Genomic DNA, 22,968 nt, shown 5'->3' with positions numbered 1-22,968 from the left:
CGGTAATAAATTATGATTGACTATCACATTTCGATATGTTTATGCAACTTATCACTTTATTGAAGCAGCATTGGCATTGGAGCTTGAGGGCATGTTTAAATGAGAACAAGTTGTTTTTTGTCAACATGGCACTGCTGAATTAGCAGCTGGTTGCAGCAACTCTTTTATATCCTCCCTTGGGTTGTATGGGTCTTAAGATAGTGTTTTTTTTTTACTTATTCATGCATAGTGCAATTGTTAGTGCGCAATATGTATTATTTAATACTCATATTTAGTTTTTATTATGTTTTAGTTTTGTTACTGTATGTAAAAATCTGCACTACCCCCAATGCGCAATAAATACATGTCTATCCTATGGTGATGCATGGTTTGATGCTGAAATATCGACACCGCCGATACCAGATCTTTATGCTCTAATATCGATATTATTGATAATTAGCGATAATATCAATCATTCTCAAATAAAAAAAATCTATATTTTTTATACTTCAGTTATTTGAGATAATATAAATCATTAACAGAAACACAGTGTAAAGTAACTAAATCATTGAGATCTTGTCTAAGTAAAACATAATTGGTGGGAACTACTTTTTCTTCCGCTGTCATTTGTTTATTGAGGAAAATTACTGGCAACTAAAATGAGTAACTCAGTATTTTAAAACAGTGCGCAGTGATGGGTAAGCAACTTGGAAAATGTAGTAAGATAAGGTACAAAGTACTCTAGATTAGATGTAGCTAAGCTAACCCCAGAGAATTGTAGCAAGCTACATACTCTGCAAGCTACACATGCTACATAAAAGCAACATATATTTATATAGATGACCCCCAGTATGACGTGCATTAAGCTACAAACCTCCATTTAACTGCATTTATATCTATGAGTCCACATGTATAATATCAATATTAATGTAACTGAGAGTGTACAAATGGACCTAATAAGGGTCCATTACTATTGACTACCTGTCATTTAGCTGGGGACACACTACAACTTCCTCTGGGGGTCCCCTCACCAAGCTGTATATGTATATTTTTTAGTTTGCCTTTTCTTTGGCCCACCCCTATAATGTTTTTTATTTTCTCTCCCTACAGTAAAAACAAACAGACAGAAATATAACCTTCAGTTCAGTTCAGTTTCAGTTTATTTCGAACATGCATACGATACAATGTAATGCATCACACATGTCCAGTTGTGTCATTACAGCATGTCCGAAAAGGAGTAGGAAGAAGCAGAGTTTATTTAATCCTACCCCTTTTCATACCATAGCAATTTTATCCAACGTCCTTGTTCTCTGTAACTGTCTCTGTAAATAATATGTAAGGTGGGGGGTATAGCTCGGTTGGTAGAGCGGCCGTGCCAGCAACTTGAGGGTTGCAGGTTCGATCCCCGCTTCCGCCATCCTAGTCACTGCCGTTGTGTCCTTGGGCAAGACACTTTACCCACCTGCTCCCAGTGCCACCCACACTGGTTTGAATGTAACTTAGATATTGGGTTTCACTATGTAAAGCGCTTTGAGTCACTTGAGAAAAAGCGCTATATAAATGTAATTCACTTCACACTTCACTTCACTTCACACTTCACAACAAATATTAAATACATAAATAATCTTTGTCTCAATAAAAAAAATAAAAAGGGTTCAAGATGTTCATCATAATTATTGTTCTGTGTACTTTGTGAACACTTGTAGTTTGAACAGTCTCTTAAACTGAATCATATTGGTGCTTTGTTTGATTTCTTTGCTTAATCCATTCCATAATTTAAATCCACATAGATATGTTAAAGGTTTTAAGTGTTGTACGAGCATACAAATGTTTTAATTAATCCTCTAAGGTTACAACCTTGAAAAAACAATGACCTGTGTGTTGTTTGGGAACAGTTGGTAATTGTTATGTGCAGTACAACTCACCTTAATACAGTGCTAATATTTCGCGCCTCCCACCCACTCTCCACTAGGACTATAAATAGTATAATTTGTCCATAAAATTGTTATAATTAACATTGTAAGCTTAATAACATTAAAAGAAACAACACATTGGTCTTTACTCGTCTCCCACCGTGGTTACAGTGAAGCCAAGTGCTGCATATACTTCATCACAACTCCTTTATCCCACACGCCATCAGACTGTACTGTAGGATGCCAAACAATAACAATACTGAAATAAACTGCAACAAAAATCAGTGCAATAACAGTGTAATGCATATAATACATTTACATAACACGGTCATTACTGCCTAGTTTCTCTTGTTATATTCATATTGTTACTGTTATATTTGTTATTCTTATTGTTGCTTTTTATTTGTATTCTTATTGTAATATTTTCTATTTTATTTCCATTTATACCCCCATTATTTACTTTTTAAATTCCATCACAATTCTGTACACTGCTGCTGGAATTTTAATTTTCCTGAGGGAACTCTCCTGAAGGAATCAATAAAGTACTATCTATCTATCTATCATATGTTCCCCGAGGTCATACACACCCCCCCTGGCGTCGCCCCCCCCCCCCCAATGTTGGTCATTATGGTGGTACTTGGAAAGCCAAGTGTTTCCTGAGGTGGTACTTGGTAAAACACGTTTGAGAACCACTGACCTACTTCATTAGGTGAGCTTGATTGACAGGTGAGTGCTGTCGTGGTAATGATAAGGGGGGGGAAGGAGTCTCGGTGTGTTCCTCTAAGTAGCAACACATAAGTCTAACCTTTAGCTGCTCGCTGAAAACCGAGCCGAAGAGAGCGGCTTTGATGATTCCAAGCCTGAGCTTATGTAGCGAGGACACACAAACACGCAGCTGCAGCCGGGCAGCGCACACCTATTTTGTAGCCTGGTGACGGATGTTACTCATTCCTGCTAAGCCTCATTGGTAACAGGAAACAGTTTTAAAATCCCTTAATCTCTGGTAACAGGTGAATAAAAGACGTGCTCTCAATCTAAGTTACAGTCTGACATATACTGTAGGCGCCGATCTACATTTCTGCCAGTGGGTGCGCAGTGTGTGTGTACTAGTGTTGTCCCGATACCAATATGTTGGTACCGGTACCGGTACCAAAAGTATTTCGGTACTTTTCGGTACTTTTCTAAATAAAGGGGACCATAAAAAAAATGTCATTATTGGCTTTATTTTAACAAAAAATTCTTAGGGTACATTAAACATATGTTTCTTATTGCAAGTTTGTCCTTAAATAAAATAATGAACATAGAAGACAACTTGTCTTTTATTAGTAAGTAAACAAACCAAGACCCCTAATTAGTCTGCTGACATATGCAGTAACATATTGTGTCATTTTCCATTCTATTATTTTGTCAACAAGTGGTAGAAAATGAATTATTAATCTAATTGTTCATTTACTCTGTTAATATCTGCTTACTTTCTGTTTCAACATGTTCTATCTACACTTCTGTTAAAATGTAATAATCACTTATTCTTCTGTTGTTTGATACTTTACATTAGTTTTGGATGATACCACAAATTTGGGTATCAATCGGATGCCAAATTGTTACAGGATCATACATTGGTCATATTTAAAGTCCTCATGTGTCCAGGGACATATTTCCTGAGTTTATAAACATAATATACATTTTAAAAAAACGAAATAAGATTTTGTGATGTTAAAAAATATCGATGTAATCATAGTAGTATCGACTAGATACGCTATTGTACGTGGTATCATTACAGTGGAATATTAAGTGTAGATCCACCAACGGCGTTTGTTTATATTGTAGCGTCCCGGAAGAGTTGGAGCTGCATGGAATTCTGGGAATTTGTTCTGTAGCGTTTATGTTGTGTTGCAAATATTCTTCCAAAATGTGTTTGTCGTTGTTGTTTAGTGTGGTTTTACTATATGGCACCTGTTTATGACAGTGTTGGCATTGTTCATACTGCCACTCTTAGTGTGACATGTATGGCTGTTTAGTTAAGTATGCACTTAATTCGCTCGTGTGCAATGTGTTCAAAGTTAAGATGATTGTGTCATTAGTTCATTATAAATGATAAATGATAAATGGGTTATACTTGTATAGCGCTTTTCTACCTTTGACAGTATTTCCACATTCACCCATTCACACACACATTCACACACTGATAGCGGGAGCTGCCATGCAAGGCGCTAACCAGCACCCATCAGGAGCAAGGGTGAAGTGTCTTGCCCAAGGACACAACGGACGTGACTAGGATGGTAGAAGGTGGGGATTGAACCCCAATAACCAGCAACCCTCCGATTGCTGGCACAGCCACTCTACCGACTTCGCCACGCCGTCCCCTATGTAAACCCATTATCGGGCTTGGTTAGGCTTTGCTAATTATCGACAATATGTATTGTGACCACTTTATTGTGCAAATCGTACAAAAACACCCACGTAATTAACAACGATAAGATAGATTTTTCAAAACATAATTTTTAAAGATTGAAAGTTGTTGTCACGACGGGGTTTTCACAGCTTACTGCGGGGTTTGTTCTCCCGAAATGTAGACGGACTACTCCGGACATGGCGTGCAGGTAGGAACATGATTTAATTATCACAACTCAAAGAAGTACAAAAAACAGAAAACGAGCCGACAGAACAACGTGCCTGATTGCACTCGAAGCTAAAGCTAACACTTTGCATGGAATATGGACAAGAAATAATCACGTAACTTTGTCATGAAACAAGCAACTTACATAGCAGGTTGCATGAAGCAAATAATGACGCCAGTTCGACTGACAGGCAAAGGCAGGCTTAAATACCGTATTTTTTTCGCAGTTTTTTTCATAGTTTGGCCGGGGATGCGACTTATACTGAGGAGCGACTTATGTGTGAAATTATTAACACATTACCGTAAAATATCAAATAATATTATTTAGCTCATCCACGTAAGAGACTAGCCGTATAAGATTTCATGCGATTTAGCGATTAGGAGTGACAGATTGTTTGGTAAACGTATAGCATGTTCTATATGTTACAGTTATTTCATTGACTCTTACCATAATATGTTACGTTAACATACCAGGCACGTTCTCAGTTGGTTATTTATGCGTCATATAACGTACACTTATTCAGCCTGTTGTTCACTATTCTTTATTTATTTTAAATTGCCTTTCAAATGTCTATTCTTGGTGTTGGGTTTTATCAAATAAATTTCCCCCAAAAAATGCGACTTACACTCCAGTGCGACTTATATATGTTTTTTTCCTTCTTTGTTATGCATTTTCGGCTGGTGCGACTTATACTCCGAAAAAATACGGTAATGCCTCTGATTAGTGCTCTCGAAGCAGGTGAGCGGGTGAACACTAATCAGAGACAGGTGGAAATAATAAGTAACCATGGTAACAAACAAAAAAGGGTGCACAAAAACAGGAACTATGGAGTCCAAAACTAACAGAACTTAACAAAACATGATCCGGACCACGGATCATGACAGTTGTCAGCAATCCCACGTGGGTGTTCGGCATTGTCCGTGGGTGCTCGGGCCCCGAAGCACCCGCGGGACTGGCGCCTATGGTCTGACACACAAACACGCCAAACAATTCCCTCCATCAGCAATGCGGAGTAGAAATCGCTTACCACAACTCTTTGCTATTCTTAAAGCAAATATGCAAACATGCTGGGTGGCCGAGCGAGGCCTCGCCAATCACCTGCCTTTCTTTAGCACGCGCTTCACACTTTCTTCCTAATGCTTTCCTTACTTTCTTTTCGCCCTCCCACCAAACACACAAATACTCCGGGAGACACATGTCACCATAAAACAGGCTGCGCTGTCAAGTTGCCTGTCACCATGCTTGTTCCTGTGCGCCATATATGAGCCCCGCTCAGCTGTTGAACCACAATTAACCCCGCACACATTGTGCACGCCGTGCTCACACACAAACACAGAAGGGTGCACGCGCACATCTACACATAGTTCGCACTCCGGGTCTCGCTCCTTGTCGCCGCTGTTGCCCTTTCACTATCAGCTCGCTGCAACCTAATCCGAACAGCAGGGGCCTCATTCATTCTGTTTGTCAGTGTGCAAGTGTCACCAAGTTAGTTTACAGCATTTCAATGCATGCGCGCATCTGTCATTCCTTTCGTATTGCACGCTTGCCGTGTTTCTCCTTTGGTTAACCATTAGAAGTAAATATTTGAAAGATTTTTCTAATCATTTTACCAGACTACACCTCACCCACTGTGCCTATATTTTTGCATTAAAAAATGAATAAAACCGAAATAAAGTGACACACAATCCAAATATGGTATTTCAGACATGGCATCTAAGTAATGTGACAACAAAATGAGATCAATGATGGATGTGTGTGTGTGATTGAGAATATCAAATAATGTCAACAGAGTCATATATTTTAAATGTTTTAACCTACTGTTCTATTCTTACATTTGCACATTTTTTTCCTCATACTATCATAACCTCTGAGGTTAAAAACAGTTCTAGGGTGCCAGTCAACCCACCATTTGTTTGGATTTAGAGTTTATTTTAACCCCAGGATGACATTTCAGTTGGTTCTCTCCAAGCTTAAACTGCTGCCATTTTTTAAAAAATTATAAAGTTTATTAATGTCATTATACTTTTTGTTGATTGTTTCCTTAGATTATGTATTTTCTGTCCAGCGCTCTTATTTTGGTTTCCACTTCCTGTTTGCCTTCATCACTCCTCTGGTTTGAGCGCTGGCTTCCTCACCTGTCCCTGATTGGGAAATAATCATTCAACCAATCAAAATTGATTTATATAGCCCTACATACAGCAATGTTAATATTTGCTCACATGTCCCTTGGCAAGTTTCACTGCAATAAGGCACTTTTGGTAGCCATCCACAAGCTTCTGGCAAGCTTCTGGTTGAATTTGTGACCACTCCTCTTGACAAAATTGGTGCAGTTCAACTACATTTGTTGTTCTTCTGACATGGACTTGTTTCTTCAGCATTGTCCAGACGCTTAAGTCAGGATTTTGGGAAGGCCATTCTAAAACCTAAATTCTAGCCTGATTTAGCCATTTCTTTACCACTTTTGACATGTGTTTGGGGTCATTGTCCTGTTGGGACACCCGACTGTGCCCAAGACCCAACCTCCGGGCTGATGATTTTAGGTTGTCCTGAAGAATTTGGAGGTAATCCTCCTTTTTCATTGTCCCATTTAAAGCACCAGTTCCATTGGCAACAAAACAGGCCCAGAGTATAATACTACCACCACCATGCTTGACGGTAGGCCTGGTGTTCCTGGGATTAGAGGCCTCACATTTTCTCCTCCAAACATATTGCTGGGTATTGTGGCCAAACAGCTAAATTTGTGTTTCATCTGACATCACAAGGACAAAGATAAGACCTTCTGGAGGAAAGTTCTGTGGTCAGATGAAACAAAAATTTAGCTGTTTGGCCACAATACCCAGCAGCGCGGCCACCGCTGCTGCTGGCTGCTCCCCTCACCTCCCAGAGGGTGATCAAGAGTGATGGGTCAAATGAAGAGAATAATTTCTCCACACCTCGTGTGTGTGTGTGACAATCATTGGCACTTTAACTTAATATGTTTGGAGGAGAAAAGGTGAGGTAAAGAAATATTCAGTCTAAGCCTGGGCCCTGGAGAGGGGGGCCAGACTGAGGCCAAGGAAAAAAAACCTCATAGCCATAGCACACATTAAAATGTCTGTAAGAGGGAAACATCAAAGAACACAAAGAACATTAAAGACATTAAAAGAGCAGAGCTGATGCAACCAACTGCCACTGCAGCAGTGCCATTTCTACATACAGCTACAAAACTAAAACAACAACAAAAAAAATAAAAATTATTAACCAATAATATATATTGCGCACACACGATTGCACCATGCATAGACAAGCAAACAAACAAAAACATAATTTCAACACCCATGTACACTGTGGTGGCCTCTGCGGTGTTCCACGCCATCGTCTGCTGGGGTGGGGGGAGCATGGCTAGAGACAGGAGCAGACCCAACAAACCAACCAAGAGAGGCAACTCCACCCTCTGCCTTGTTGAACTCTTGGTCAGGGTCCAGTTTGCATGGATGAGCGAGGATGCGTCTCTAAAGAGACCGAGGTGTCCGATACTGGGCTATATATATATATATATATATATTTATATATATATATATATATATATATATATATACACACAAGATATATATATATATATATATATATATATATATATATATATATATATATATATATATATATATATATATATATATATATATATATATATATATATATATATATGTTTGTTTACTCCCCCCCCCCACCCAAGCGTTTACCTGTTTCTCACCTTTTTTGTAAGGGGCGCCGGAAGTTGGCAGACCCGTCAGCGATCCTGTTCTGTCTCCCTGTAATGTTTGTCTGATCTTGAAAGGGATTGTGCTGAAAATCTTAATTTCACCTCGGGGATTAATAACGTATTTCTGATTCTGATTCTGATTAATCACAACTGTCTCAAAGGGCTTTGTAAACTCACGACCCACATTTGGGCAAGGAAAACTCAAAAGATCCCAGCTAGGGAAAAATAAGAAATCTTGAGAATGTCGGGAACTCCTTTTCAGGATAATCGGCTGCAAGGGATGTCGGGTGGGTATAATTATTGAATTGTTGAATTAATAAATAATGTGGGAGTCCAGTCCATCGGGAAGCCAACAGATAGTCAGTGGGGGATCTTCTTCCGGGCTCAGCCAGGTCAGCCCACAGCTGTGCATGGAAGAGTGGTCCACTCTGGGTCACAGCTCGGGTCAGCTAGCAGGTTATCAGTACCTCTTCAGAAATGACCAGTGGGCGTTTGGTATCTTCTCCCAGCAGGAGAGGAAGTGCATGGGGGTAGAGCAGAAAAGGTGCAGCTCGGCTGTTCTAAAAAGGGGTCTAGCTAAAAGCGAAAGTATATAAATGATTTTGGTGCAGGACTTGAATGCTCGAAGGACACAGCTGTCTCTAGTTGCCAATTAGGAAGTCTCTTAAGCCACCTTCGTCCGTAGGATGGGGTTTGATCATTGTTTTGTGTCATTGACAGTCACAGAATAGTATTTGGCTTCTCTGTGCCGTATAGCCTTTTCCTTTGCTACCTATTTTTGGAAGTCTTTTCAACTCACCTGTGGTCCATTCCTGATTTTACCGCATTTGTGGTCCCGAGGTTGTACTTCTTAAATTTACTTTTTACCTGCACTTAGCCTTCCACCTCTGTATTGTAAGCAACACTTCCAGACCGTAACTAATTTAAAAATGTTATGCAGTAGATGTAAACAATTCTCCAAATATGAACACTCCTAAGGTCGTACAAGATGGAAACTGACCAAAGATTTTCTGGAAATATATGCAGCCTTTCCCATAAACTCACAGATTTTCAGTAGCCCGCCAGGAATAAATTTAGACCGTAATGAATAGATTTGGCGCTGCATGTTAGGTGGCTGTATGCATTGTGAGAGCATAAGAAGACTTTGCAGAAAGGATCAGAGTTGCCAACTAGTATTTTTCCGTACAGAGTCTTTGGTTCGGTAGAAAGATGTACCAAATTTCCGAAGTGTTTCTTGTGTCCTGCATTTCATCGGTCATCAAATACAAGCAGTCACAAGTATTTTCCCCGGATGTGGAGGTCTAGACATGCAGGCCACAAGCCAGACCCTAGACCTGAGGTCATCCGTCCTCGAAAGGACATGGATTAACACATATTTACCAGTGCATTCTGTCTTGTGCCTTATTTTCATTGAAACTTAGTCCCTTTTGCCCACGACATACTGTATTTTGTTGCATCTGCACATCTTTGAAGATTGTGTACATCGAAAGTTGATTCTCAACCCTTCTTTTTCGACTCATTCCAAAAATAACCACAATGAGGAAGAGGAAAGGTGTCAGGATATCTCCTTATTTTACTCTAGTATCAACTTTAAACTGAGATCTCGTCGTTGAACAGGATTTGACATTGACAGTCTACATAAAAGGCTTGCATCACGTTTATGATGTAGTTTGAAAATACTGTCCTGCCTCACTATTTTCCACATTCTCTCTGTCAATTGCATTCTGAAAATTCACAAACATGGTATGTAATGTCTGCTAGAATTCATTGCACAATTTTAAGATCCTTTTCAAGAAGCGTATGGCATCTTTGCATGATCTTCTTCTTCTGAATGCTGGTTGGTCGTGGTGTGCTCTAGTGTCACAAGCCAGAGGAGTGTGCATTGCCACCTTTGTGAAAGGTGAGGTGTGGAAGTGTTCCAACCAACTCCACAAGCGTATGCATAGCCTTTGACTAGCGTGGATCATGACTATAGTGCTAAGCAAAGCTTGGTGACACTCCTCAGTTGTTTGGTAGTACTTGCACTTCTTGTAGTTGTTGTTCCCGGTGAAAAAAACAAAACCAAATTATAACTAGAGCAAAAAGACAGACTAAAGAAGGAGCACAATCCATTTAGCGTGTTTGTCTTAATGAATATATCGGAGCTTTATTTGTCCATTCTTAACATGTACAAGACACATAAGAACTGAAATTATATTTTCGGCACAATCCTGCTAAGAGCAGGATTGTGCGCAATATATGCTAAACATTACAATACTGGGAGAAGAAAATAAAAACATATATAATTATTCAGCACACACAGTGTGATCTATCAAGGCTGAAACTGTTCTGCGGCCGCTGTTTTATGTCTTAATTTAATTTGTCTAGAAAGGACGTGTAAACTAGCAAATGTGCAGAAGTAACTGTGAGATGGATGACTTAAAGGGGTCTGTGGAGGGGGGTGTGGCCTGCGGACCTGCAGCGAAGCGGGGTGTGCCAGGACCGGCTTTGAGATCAGCGACAGGTGCATAGATGGCCCACCTGGGCCAGGTTATCTAATCACCTGTCGCTCTGTTAAAAGGCAGCAGCCAGGGAGGAGAGAGGTGGTGGAGCTGGAGCGAGAGTGAGAGAGAGAGACAGCCACGAACAAACACTTGCTGAAAAGCACAACAGAAATACTTTATTGCAAAATAAAACAGTGTTGTAACCCGGAAGCTGAACTGTCATGCCAGTGCTTGGTGGTCTGAGGAACCCTGAGGAGAGAAACCTCCACAGGGTCATACTATGCTTTTGTTTTCTACATTTAAAACACTTCCTTGTGGTGTACATAACATGTAATGGTGATTCTTTGGTCAACATTTTGCATGGATGATGTTTTACAGACCATCTTCAGGCCGTCTTTTCTGACATGCGCCGTTTTGTAGGTCATCTTATTTACGTGCCTCCACTTCCACAGCGTCTTTTCACCGCCAACCATGTTGTAGTTTTAGTTCTTCCATATCAATTTTACTGACAGATATACATTACAACTATTTATACTTTGTATTGGAAATGCCAACAGCAGAGGATGCATGTGCATGTACGAGCCAGTCTGCCTCACAACAAGAGGATAGAGAAAAAGAAGGAGCTTCTTGACCACAGCGTCAAACTACAATGGCGGACTTGCACGATGCCTTTGGGTAAATTTCTACCATATATGGAGCTAGCCGCTGACGTCACAACTAGGAAAAAGATAAAAAATTGGGCAAATATTTCCTCAATGCCTCCATGGTTTGATTTCAAATCTTGGAGACTTCTGCAGATCCCAAATACCCAAAAACATGTACTAATAGGTAAGAAAAGTTAGTTTAAGGGGCTCATTAAAACAAATTCACTTCAGTTTTGGTGGCGTTTTCTAATTGGCGATCGTTTTGTCATGTAGAAGAGATGTTATTATTTACATTTATCCTATATGACAAAAAAACTTCTAGCAATGCGCATTTTCTTGCGTCTGGAAATTTCCAGGGCACGCTCACAGGTAGTGCCAGCATCGTCCATGAGCGCACTTTCAGCGCGCTAAAAAAGTGGGTTTCGTTGTAGATGCACTGCAGGACTGCGTCTAAAATTCCCATAAAAAGTGACCTCATTTACAGTATCTTATTTAAATAGAACGGCCTGCACCAGTTATCAATTGCACACGCAGTCTTAGTAGATTACATTTAACATGCCCACTTTTATAGATTGCACACACTGTTTAGTGCGTGGTATTTGGATCTTACAAACCCCAAAACCAGTGAAGTTGGCACGTTGTGTAAATCGTAAAAATAAAAACAAAATACAATGATTTGCAACTCCTTTTCAACCTATATTCAATTGAATAGACTGCAAAGACAAGATACTTAACTTTCGAACTGGAAAACTTTATTTTTTGCAAATATTACCTCATTTGGAATTTGATGCCTACGTGTTTCATTTATACCCATGATTGGGTATAAAAGCAGATTCCATGAAATTAATTAAGATTAAAGATTAAAGTACCAATGATTGTCACACACACACTAGATGTGGTGAAATGTGTCCTCTGCATTTGTCCCATCCCCTTGGGGAGCAGTGGGCAGCAGCGGCCCCGCGCCCGGGAATCATTTTGGTGATTTAACCCCCAACTCCAACCCTTTGTTGCTGAGTGCCAAGCAGGGAGGTTATGGGTCCCATTTTTATAGTCTTTGGTATGACTCGGCTGGGATTTGAACTCCAACCTACCGATCTCAGGGCGGACACTCTAACCACAATGCTCAGTCTTTCACAAACAAGGATGGGGCAAGGATCACCACTTTGTGAACAAATGCGTGAACAAATTGTCGAACAGTTGAAGAACAACATTTTTCAACGAGAAAGGAATTTCATCATCTACGGTACGTAATATCATCAAAAGGTTCAGAGAAGCTCGAGAAATCACTGCACGTAAGCGTTGTTAATATGGACCTTCGATCCCTAAGGGGGTACTGCATCAAAAAGCGACATCAGTGTGTAAAGGATATCACCACATGGGCTCAGGGACACTTCAGAAAACCCACTGTCAGTAACTACAGTTTGTCACTACATCTGTAAGTGTAAGTTAAAACTCTAATCTGCAAATTCAAAGCCATTCATCAACAACACCCAGAAACGCTGCCGGCTTCACTGGGACCGAGCTCATCTAAGATGGACTGATACTAAGTGGAAAAGTGCTCTGTGGTCTGATGAGTACACATTTCAAATTGTTTTTGGAAACTGTGGACGTCGTGTCCTCCGTAACAAAGAGGAAAAGAACCATCCAGATTGTTATAGGCACAAAGTTGAAAAGCCAGCATCTGTGATGGTATTGGGGTGTATTAGTGCCCAAGGCACGGGTAACTTACACATCTGTGAAGGCGCCATTAATGCTGAAAGGTACATACAGGTTTTGGAGCAGCATATGCTGCCATCCAAGCAATGTTATCATGGACGCCCCTGCTTATATCAGCAAGACAATGCCAGGCCACACGTTACAACAGTGTAGCTTCATAGTAAAAGAGTGCGGGTACTAGACTGGCCTGCCTGTAGTCCAGACCTGTCTCCCATTGAAAATGTGTGGCGCATTATGAAGCCTAAAATACCACAACGGAGACCCCCGGACTGTTGAACAACTTAAGCTGTACATCAAGCAAGAATGGGAAAGAATTCCACCTGAAAAGCTTCCCAAATTGGTCTACTCAGTTCCCAAACGTTTACTGAGTGTTGTTAAAAGGAAAGGTTACGTAACACAGTGGTAAAAATGCCCCTGTGCCAACTTTTTTTGCAATGTGTTGCTGTCATTAAATTCTAAGTTGATGATTATTTGCCAAGAAAAAAAAAGGTTTCTCAGTTTGAACATTAAATATCTTATCGTTGCAGTCTATTCAATTGAATATACGTTGAGAAGGATTTGCAAATCATTAAATTCTGTTTTTATTTATGATTTACACAACATTCCAACTTCACTGGTTTTGGGTTTTGTAGTAGATCAGGTCTTTCTTGTAAGAAAAAACTGAAACGTTGATACAAATACAGTAACTAATACAAACACAAACATTTTCCTTTGCATACAACATTTTCAAATGCATTCAATACATGTGTCATGGCCAATAATGCAAACTATCAGCTGTTTGGATGTGGGTCAAGAACACCAAATTGTAAAAATTCAGCTGTAAACCTCTTTCAGTTCTGGTAAATGATTTCCTTGTAGGATGAACTGTTGATATGTTATTGTTTGTATTTTCATCCAATTCCAATTCTACTACCACTACTAATACTAATGCATATGTTACCTAATGTCTTTCACAGATTTGACTAAAACTGTTGAGCAGGTAAAAACACTTAAAACTGTTCCCTACCAGATTACTGCAAAATTCACAATGCAACTGAGGGTCAATTTTACTCAACACATTACAAGCCCCACCCCACCCACTCCATCACCATTTCTATAGTGATCCGATAGAGATATTACCTAAATGGCTGGCAGACTGTGAGCTGCTAACTAAATGCTAATATGTGTCAGCGCACGCCTGGGGATTTATTACTCGCCATCTGCTCACCATCGTACAGTACAATGTTAGCTTTGATCAAGACCACCCTGTTCATTCCTTCCAATTGCTCGTTTGAGGAGAAATTAGCACAAAGTTCTTCTTTGCTTTTTAATCTATCAGACCTGATCGTATGTGTTCATAAAAAGAGTCATTGATTTTGCATTCCGAAGCTTCATTGTCTTCCAAATCATGTTTGTAAACTGGATTTTCATTTCATTAATGCTTATGCATATGAGTATAGCTATGCAATTTTGATTGATTAATTGAGAAGTTTATTGACATCTTAAATAATTGAATCCATGTAATGCTTTAAAAAGGCAAATGGGTGGCTCAAAAAGCCAAAAGGCTTGTTTCCATTGTGGTCCATTAAATATTCATCACATTTGATACATTCAATAATAAAATATATGTAACCTGTAACATGTATATAAAAAATTACGTTAAAAAAAAAGGGATACATTATGTACATATACACAGTATACATGTTAGGTGATTTGAAAAACAATATATACAAAAAATAAATTTATTGTAAGTATAAACATTGTTTTAAGCAGCAATCTGGTAGAACATTTAAAAACAGAATGAAATAATACAGCGGGGATCTTCAATTGTAATCACCATTAGAGGTGTGTTGACAAAAAAAAGGTAAGGTGAACTATTTAAGTTTTTACGCAATGAATAGTGTCTGTTTACGCATTGAAATCAGAAAGGACGCGCATTTCCGGAAGTCCGCACGTCCCCGGAACGCGGATTTTATTCATTTTTTTACCGACCCCGTCTTCTCCGGGTCAAAACTCATGTTAACTTTTTTTTATTTTATCGATGATCAGTTTCCGCCGGTTTTTTGTTTTGTTTATTAAGTTAAAAGTTAAACTACCAATGATTGTCACACACAATAGGTGTGGTGCTGCATTTGACCCATCCCCTTGTTCACCCCCTGGTAGGTGAGGGGAGCAGTGAGCAGCAGCGGTGGCCGCGCTCGGGAATCATTTTTGGTGATTTAACCCCCAATTCCAACCCTTGATGCTGAGTGCCAAGCAGGGAGGTAATGGGTCCCATTTTTATAGTCTTGGTATGACTTGGCCGGGGTTTGAACTCACGACCTACCGATCTCAGGGCGGACACCTCCCAGGGGGTGAACAAGGGGATGGGTCAAATGTAGAGGACAAATTTCACCACACGTAGTGTGTGTGTGACAATCATTGGTACTTTAATTTTAACTTTAACACTCTAACCCAAGGGTGTCAAACTCAAATACAGAGTGGGCCAAAATTTAAAACTGAACAAAGCCGCGGGCCAAGGTTGAACAAATTAACCTTTTAATAGGGACCCACACAAGTTTTGCATTGAATATTGAACAAGCAAGGCTTATATAACTTTATAGTGATATGCAAAATCGAGTTTCAAATAATAATAATAATAATAATAATTAAAAAATATCAATGGCATATCAAATACAATTTAAATAAAAATTGAATGCCTCTTTTCTATTTGCAGCCTTCTGAGATAAATATCAACATTAACTTTTTCCACAGGCTAATACATTTGAAAATAAAATAATGAATAAACCAACCATTCAGGACTTTAAACTGCTCAGTTTGCAACACACTGATCTAATCTGATGTGCCCAAGCCAGATACCTGCCATCTTTTCTTGGATGCTAGTTCATTAATGTCGGGGCTCAGGCTTTGAGCTGAGGCAACCTTTATTATCGAACGAAGTTGTTCATCAGTCATTATATCTCATAGTCCACCCGGACCACAGTCTTGGGGGAGTGCCTTAAAGGCACTGCATTTAACGTCCTCTACGAGCTGTCGTCACGTCCGCTTTTCATCCATTCTAACAATGAACAGTCACAAGAAATGTGCGGCTTCTGTACGCACACACACGTGAGTGCAACGCATACTTGATCAACAGTGATACAGGTTACACTGAGGGTGACCGTATAAACAACTTTAACACTGTTAGAAATATACGCCACACTGTGAATCCACACCAAACAAGAATGACAAACACATTTCGGGAGAACATCCGCACCGTAACACAACATAAACACAACAGAACAAATACCCAGAACCCTTTGCAGTACTAACTCTTCCGGGACGCTACAAAATACACGCCCCGCTACCACCAAACCACCAACCCCCCCCTCCCCCCACACACACACACACACACACACACACACACACACACACACACACACCTTGTAGCGTCCCGGAAGAGTTTTCTTTTGTATTATTTTTTTAATGAATTTTACGTTTATGACAACCTTTTTCTAAAACACAATATAGAATGTGAGATATAGCAGGATAATGCAAACATTTATCATTTGTTTTCAAAACGGTTACAAAAAAGTGGGACCCCAACGATTTACTGTGGGACCCCATTTTTATGACTAGATGGGGTCCCTGGGACCCCATTTTGAAAATTCCTTGCGCCAACACTGTTTTTATTTATGACTTGTGTTTTATTTGCCAAACAGCTTCACTCTATTAGTGTGGTCTTTCTTTATGCTGTGTTGTATCCATCCATCCATCCATTTTCTACCGCTTGTCCCTTTTTTGGGGTCGCGGGGGGTCGCTGGAGCCTATCTCAGCTGCATTCGGGCGGTAGGCGGGGTACACCCTGGACAAGACGCCACCTCATCGCAGATGCTATGTTGTAGTTATTTATTACTATACAGAAACACACATGTCTGAATTGAACAGTTATACAGATTGTAGCAGCTTTTAAAAAGGCTACTACTTGTAACATACTGTAGTATAATAAAAATGAACTTCTTTAACCGAGGTCTGTCTTGTTTTACTTAAAACAGTAAAAAATCAGTGTTCAGCTTTATGATACAGCAGGTATTTAACTGTCATCATCAGTATGAAAACTAAAACTCAAAGTAGGAGAGGTGAGATAATTGTGTTTTATTCATGACTGGCAACATTTAAATTATACGCTATTTATGAAGCAGATCTCCATTCAGTGTGGTTGCTGCATTTATGCTTTATTGTTGTAATTTGTTGTTAAATAGAAACAAAATGCCTGAAGTAAACACTTAGAAAAATACTATATTACTACAAATATTATTGGACCCTTTGGTGAGTTACTGCATCACAAGTTACCTGTTGGAGACCCCAGTTGTGTCACTCTCATAAAGTTTAGTTTTACTATTTTAAAGTGTTGCATCATTATCATAAAACTGTAGTGTCACTATCATAAAGTGTAGTATTACCATTATAAAGTGTGGTGTCATTATCATAAAAGTGTAGTGCCACTCTCATAAAGTGTAATATTACTATTAAGTGTTGTGTCATTAACATAAAACTGTAGTGTCACAATCATTAAGTGTAGTATTATTATTATAAAGTGTGGTGTCAATATCATAAAATCATAGTGTCATTATCATAAAGTGTAGTGTCACTAGTGTTGTCCCGATACCAAAATGATTTTGATATTTTCCCAAATAAAGGGGACCCCAATAAATGGCATTATTGGCTTTATTTTAACAAAAAAATCTTAGGGTACATTAAACTTATGTTTATTATTGCAAGTTTGTCCTTAAATAAAATAGTGAACATACAAGACAACATGTCTTTTAGTCATAAGTTTGCAAAAAAAAGGCTCCTAATTTACCTGCTGATATATGTAGTAACATATTGTGTCATTTATCATTCTATTATTTTGTCAACATTATAAAGGACAAGTGGTAGAAAATGAATTATTAATCTACTTGTTCATTTACTGTTAGTATCTGCTTACTTTCTCTTTTAACATGTTCTATCTACACTTCTGTGAAAATGTAATAATCATTTATTCTTCTGTTGTTTGATACTTTACATTAGTTTTGGATGATACCACAAATTTGGGTATCGATCCGATACCAAGTCGGGGGGTGGACCAGTACTTTTCAGAGGCGGTATAGTACCGAATATAATTCATATGTATCGCGGTACTATACTAATACTAATAAAAGCTGGACACATTGTGTTTATGTTCAACAACTTAGATACACAAATAATGCTTTGAAGACAAACTATATGCCAAACTATTAATCGATTTAAACTATTATACAAACATCGGGTCTGGTTCAAATATAGAGATGAGGGTCTTTAATTTGACTTGCTGCTGTACTCTGTCTCAAAGTGTTATTAACATGTGCTCAATGTTTCCACACCATTATTGCTATGTTGTCTATTACCATTGTTGGTATTTTGTCCATTACCATTGTTGGTATTGTTCATTCTTCCTACGCTGTTGATACAAATTATTGTTAGAGTATAATAATTATTGTTACCTGTGGTAATGCCACCATGATACAGCATGTGTATTATAATCCTTGAATAAAGTAGTGAAGCTCAATGTATTAATCACTGAATGGAGAACTGGGGGTGGGATTAAATAAATTATCTTCTTCTCACTCCCTTTCAGGCAAAACTGGATCCTAATACTTACATACTGTACATTACCTTTTGTATTATATTTAGAGACGTCCGATAATATCGGTCTGCCGATATTATCGGCCGATCAATGCTCTAAAATGTGTTATCGGAAATTATCGTTATCGGTTTTAAAAAGTAAAATTTATGACTTTTTAAAACGCAGCTGTACAGAGTGGTACACGGCACCAATAAAGTACGGAGCACCAATAAACCTTAAAGGCACTGCTTTTCCGTGCCGGCCCAGTCACATAATACCTACGGCTTTTCACACACACAAGTGACTGCAATGCATACTTGGTCAACAGCCATACAGGTCACACTGAGGGTGGACGTATAAACAACTTTAACACTGTTACAAATATGCGCCACACTGTGAACCCACACCAAACAAGAATGACAAACACATTTCGGGAGAACATCCGCACCGTAACACAACATAAACACAACAGAACAAATACCCAGAACCCCTTGCAGCACTAACTCTTCCGGGACGCTACAATATACACCCCCCACTAAGTCCTACCCCCCCCCCCCCCCACCTCAACTTCCTCATGCTCTCAAAGGGAGAGCGTGTCCCAAATTCCAAGCTGCTGTTTTGAGGCATGTTAAAAAAATAATGCACTTTGTGACTTCAATAATAAATATGGCAGTGCCATGTTGGCATTTTTTTCCATAACTTGAGTTGATTTATTGTGGAAAACCTTGTTACATTGTTTAATGCATCCTGCGGGCCATCACAACAAAATTACGCATAATAATGTGTTAATTCCACGACTGTATATATCGGTATCGGTTGATATCGGAATCTGTAATTAGGAGTTAGACAATATCGGAATATCGGATATCGGCAAAAAAGCCATTATCGGACATCTCTAACTATAATAATTAATATTATTATGTGTTGTCTCCCTTGTACTTTTTTTTTTAGTTTTTATGTTATTGCCTGAAATTAATGAATAAGTGAAAATGAAAATGAAAGACAAGACAACGTTTGTAACATCAACAAGAGAGCACCGTTGCTAAATGACACCTCTAAAAAGTTAGCTAACAATACTACTAAGTTAACATGAACTTCATGGACATGATGGCCACATCTAGATTAGATAAAAACATCTCAATAGTCTGTATACCACAGAGAGCAGACATTTCGCATTTAGTGATTGTTTTATTATGTTCGTAGTTTGTATATCTTGTTTAGCACTTAGTATTACTGCCACTTGATGTTTCACTATGGCTGGATCTGTTTATCACTCAGCGTTTAATACTTCTAGCTCTTTTTACGTACATTCAGGTTCAAAAATACAAGGTTCTGCATCATCATTGGTCCCAAAACAGTCGTTGTCCCTCATGACGTCTGCCATGATTAGTAACAGTCGTTATAGAAGGGCATAATGAACCTTGTGAAGCGCTCTGTGAAATCAATACGCCACCGTCATGCTTAAAATGACCTAAATATGGAAATAATAAATTGATTATAAATGTGCCTAGATCACAATAAGGCACGCTAAAATTATAAACCCCACATTGAGCTGTGAGCGCCACGAAATAGTTTACACCATTCTCCGCCAGGAGGGAAAATAAATGTTTCCGCCAAACACGACTTATTGTTTGAGTTTCAGTGTTTAAAATTGTGTTCAGTTCTTTCTGGCCCAAACAGACAAATCCATCAGGACCAATCGGTGCATCGAAACTTGATGACGTCATTAAGCATCAGCGCTCATGTTCGCTTGCTTCATGTCTGTTTTTGCCGTGTTTATAACTAAATTAAAGCATCAATAATGAGTAACTTTGAAATCAGTGAGTGTGTGGTGCCCTTGCCTACTGGGCACAAAAAGAGACGTAGTCCTGATAAATCTGAGCGGTCTGTGAGAACAACAAAGTTCCACACAGTGTAGTTGGGAAAATGTCACCTATTGCCACGGTACAAAATGTATAGCAGTGTTTTTAATCATTTTTTGAGGCAAGGCACATTTGTTTCATAAAAAAAATCCGGAGGCACACCACCAGCAGGAAACTTTAAAAATGTTTACTCCACCAGGTCGTTGTGCCTTATTCTGAGTTTGTTGGTGTTTTCTTGTGTGTAGTGCTTTAGTTCTTGTCTGACGTTGTTATTTTGGTGGCCCTTCTTGTTTTGTCTGTGTTTTCCTGTAGCAGTTTCATGTCTTCCTTTGAGCGATATTCCCCGCACCTGCTTTGTGGTAGCAAGCAAGGATATTTACGTTGTTGCTATCCTTCTTTGTGTGGACATTTTTCATGTCATGTACGGATGTACTTTGTGGACGCCGTAAGTTTTTGCTGTTCTCCAGCATTCTGTTTCTGTTTACTTTGTAGCCAGTTCAGTTTTACTTTTGTTTTGCATAGCCATTGCCTTTACCTTTCCCTGTCCCTTTTGGTTTAAGCATTACATACCTTTTTACCTGCACACTGCCTCCCGCTGTGGTTTTGATTGATTGATTGAAACTTGTATTAGTAGATTGCACAGTACATTGATTGATTGATTGATTGAGACTTTTATTAGTAGGTTGCACAGTGAAGAACGTATTCCGTACAATTGACCACTAAATGGTAACACCCGAATAAGTTTTTCAATTTGTTTAAGTCGGGGTCCACTTAAATTGATTCATGATACAGATATATACTATCAGATATATACTATCATCATAATACAGTCATCACACAAGATAATCACATTGAATTATTTACATTATTTACAATCCGGGGTGTGGAGGGGGGGGTTGTTAGGTTTGGTTGTTATCATCAGTCATCAACAATTGAGAACAGAGAAATGGATTTTGGAACACTGTAGGTCTGACTTGGTAGGATATGTACAGCAAGTAGTGGACATAGAGATAGAGAGAGAGAGAGAGAGAGAGAGAGAGAGAGAGAGAGAGAGAGAGAGAGAGAGAGAGAGAGATCAGAAGGAATAAGAAAAAGTATCTGCATTTGATTGTTTACATTTGATTATTAACAATCCAGGGAGGGTGTTCGTTTAGGGTTGTAGCTGCCTGGAGTTGAACTTTTATTACGGTTTTGAAGGAGGATAGAGATGCCCTTTCTTTTATACCTGCCGGGAGCGCATTCCACATTGATGTGGCATAGAAAGAGAATGAGTTAAGACCTTTGTTAGATCGGAATCTGGGTTTCACATGGTTAGTGGAGCTCCCCCTGGTGTTGTGGTTATGGCGGTCATTTACGTTAAGGAAGTAGTTGAACATGTACTTCGGTATCAGGGAGGTGTAGCGGATTTTATAGACTAGGCTCAGTGCAAGTTGTTTTACTCTGTCCTCCACCCTGAGCCAGCCCACTTTGGAGAAGTGGGTAGGAGTGAGGTGGGATCTGGGGTGGAGGTCTAGAAGGAATAAGTACATATTCCGTACAATTGACCACTAAATGGTAACACCAGAATAAGTTTTTCAACTTGTTTAAGTCGGGGTCCACGTTAATCAATTCATGGTCTGCATATTGGGATCACAACAAACCATCCTCGTCTCACCCGACACATTCCGACTTTTACAAAGCAATTTACTACCTGTTGCCACCTACTGACATGGAGTGTTACATGGTTACCCTGTCGAGCTCTACACAGCACAGACACTGAGCAACGGCACATTATTTGCAAAAAATATTTTTTGGACCAGTTAGGTGAAGTTGCATAATTTTCCACGGCACACCAGGCAATATCTCACGGCACACTAGTGTGCCGCGGCACAGTGGTTGATAAACACTGACGTATAGGATACACGTGTAGCTACTACTCTATAATGACAAACTGAATCATGTGTTTAATTTTCTGTATTGAAGCAGTGATAAGGTCAAACTAGATGCCATGACAGGGTTCACCCAAAAAAGGTGTTTGTTTGGATGTAATTAATCAATTACAGTGATGGATTAAGTATTCCTCTTAAAAAATTGATATGTTTTCACAACTTTGGGGGGATGGGGTGACACCATAGAGTTAGTCGTTATTTTAAGAAAACAAACTAAATACTTTTGGATTTACCTGTTTTGCTAAAAATTTGGTACAAAATTATCAAAATTCCATTTTTAATTACAAATACAATTATCCATTCATCCATCCATCCATTTTTTCAAATCTGAACTTTCATTTTGGTTGGTAAAAACGATTCAATTGCAACCCACCGTGAAGCGACTGGGATGAGAATCAGCACCTCCAAGTCCGAGTCCATGGTTCTCGCTCGGGTGGAGTGCCATCTCCGGGTTGGGGAGGAGATCTTGCCCCAAGTG

This window comes from Entelurus aequoreus, linkage group LG19, assembly GCF_033978785.1.
Source record: "Entelurus aequoreus isolate RoL-2023_Sb linkage group LG19, RoL_Eaeq_v1.1, whole genome shotgun sequence".
NCBI classification, from domain to species: domain Eukaryota; kingdom Metazoa; phylum Chordata; class Actinopteri; order Syngnathiformes; family Syngnathidae; genus Entelurus; species Entelurus aequoreus.
The sequence above is the reverse complement of the archived record's forward strand: the minus strand, read 5'-3'. Positions refer to the sequence as shown.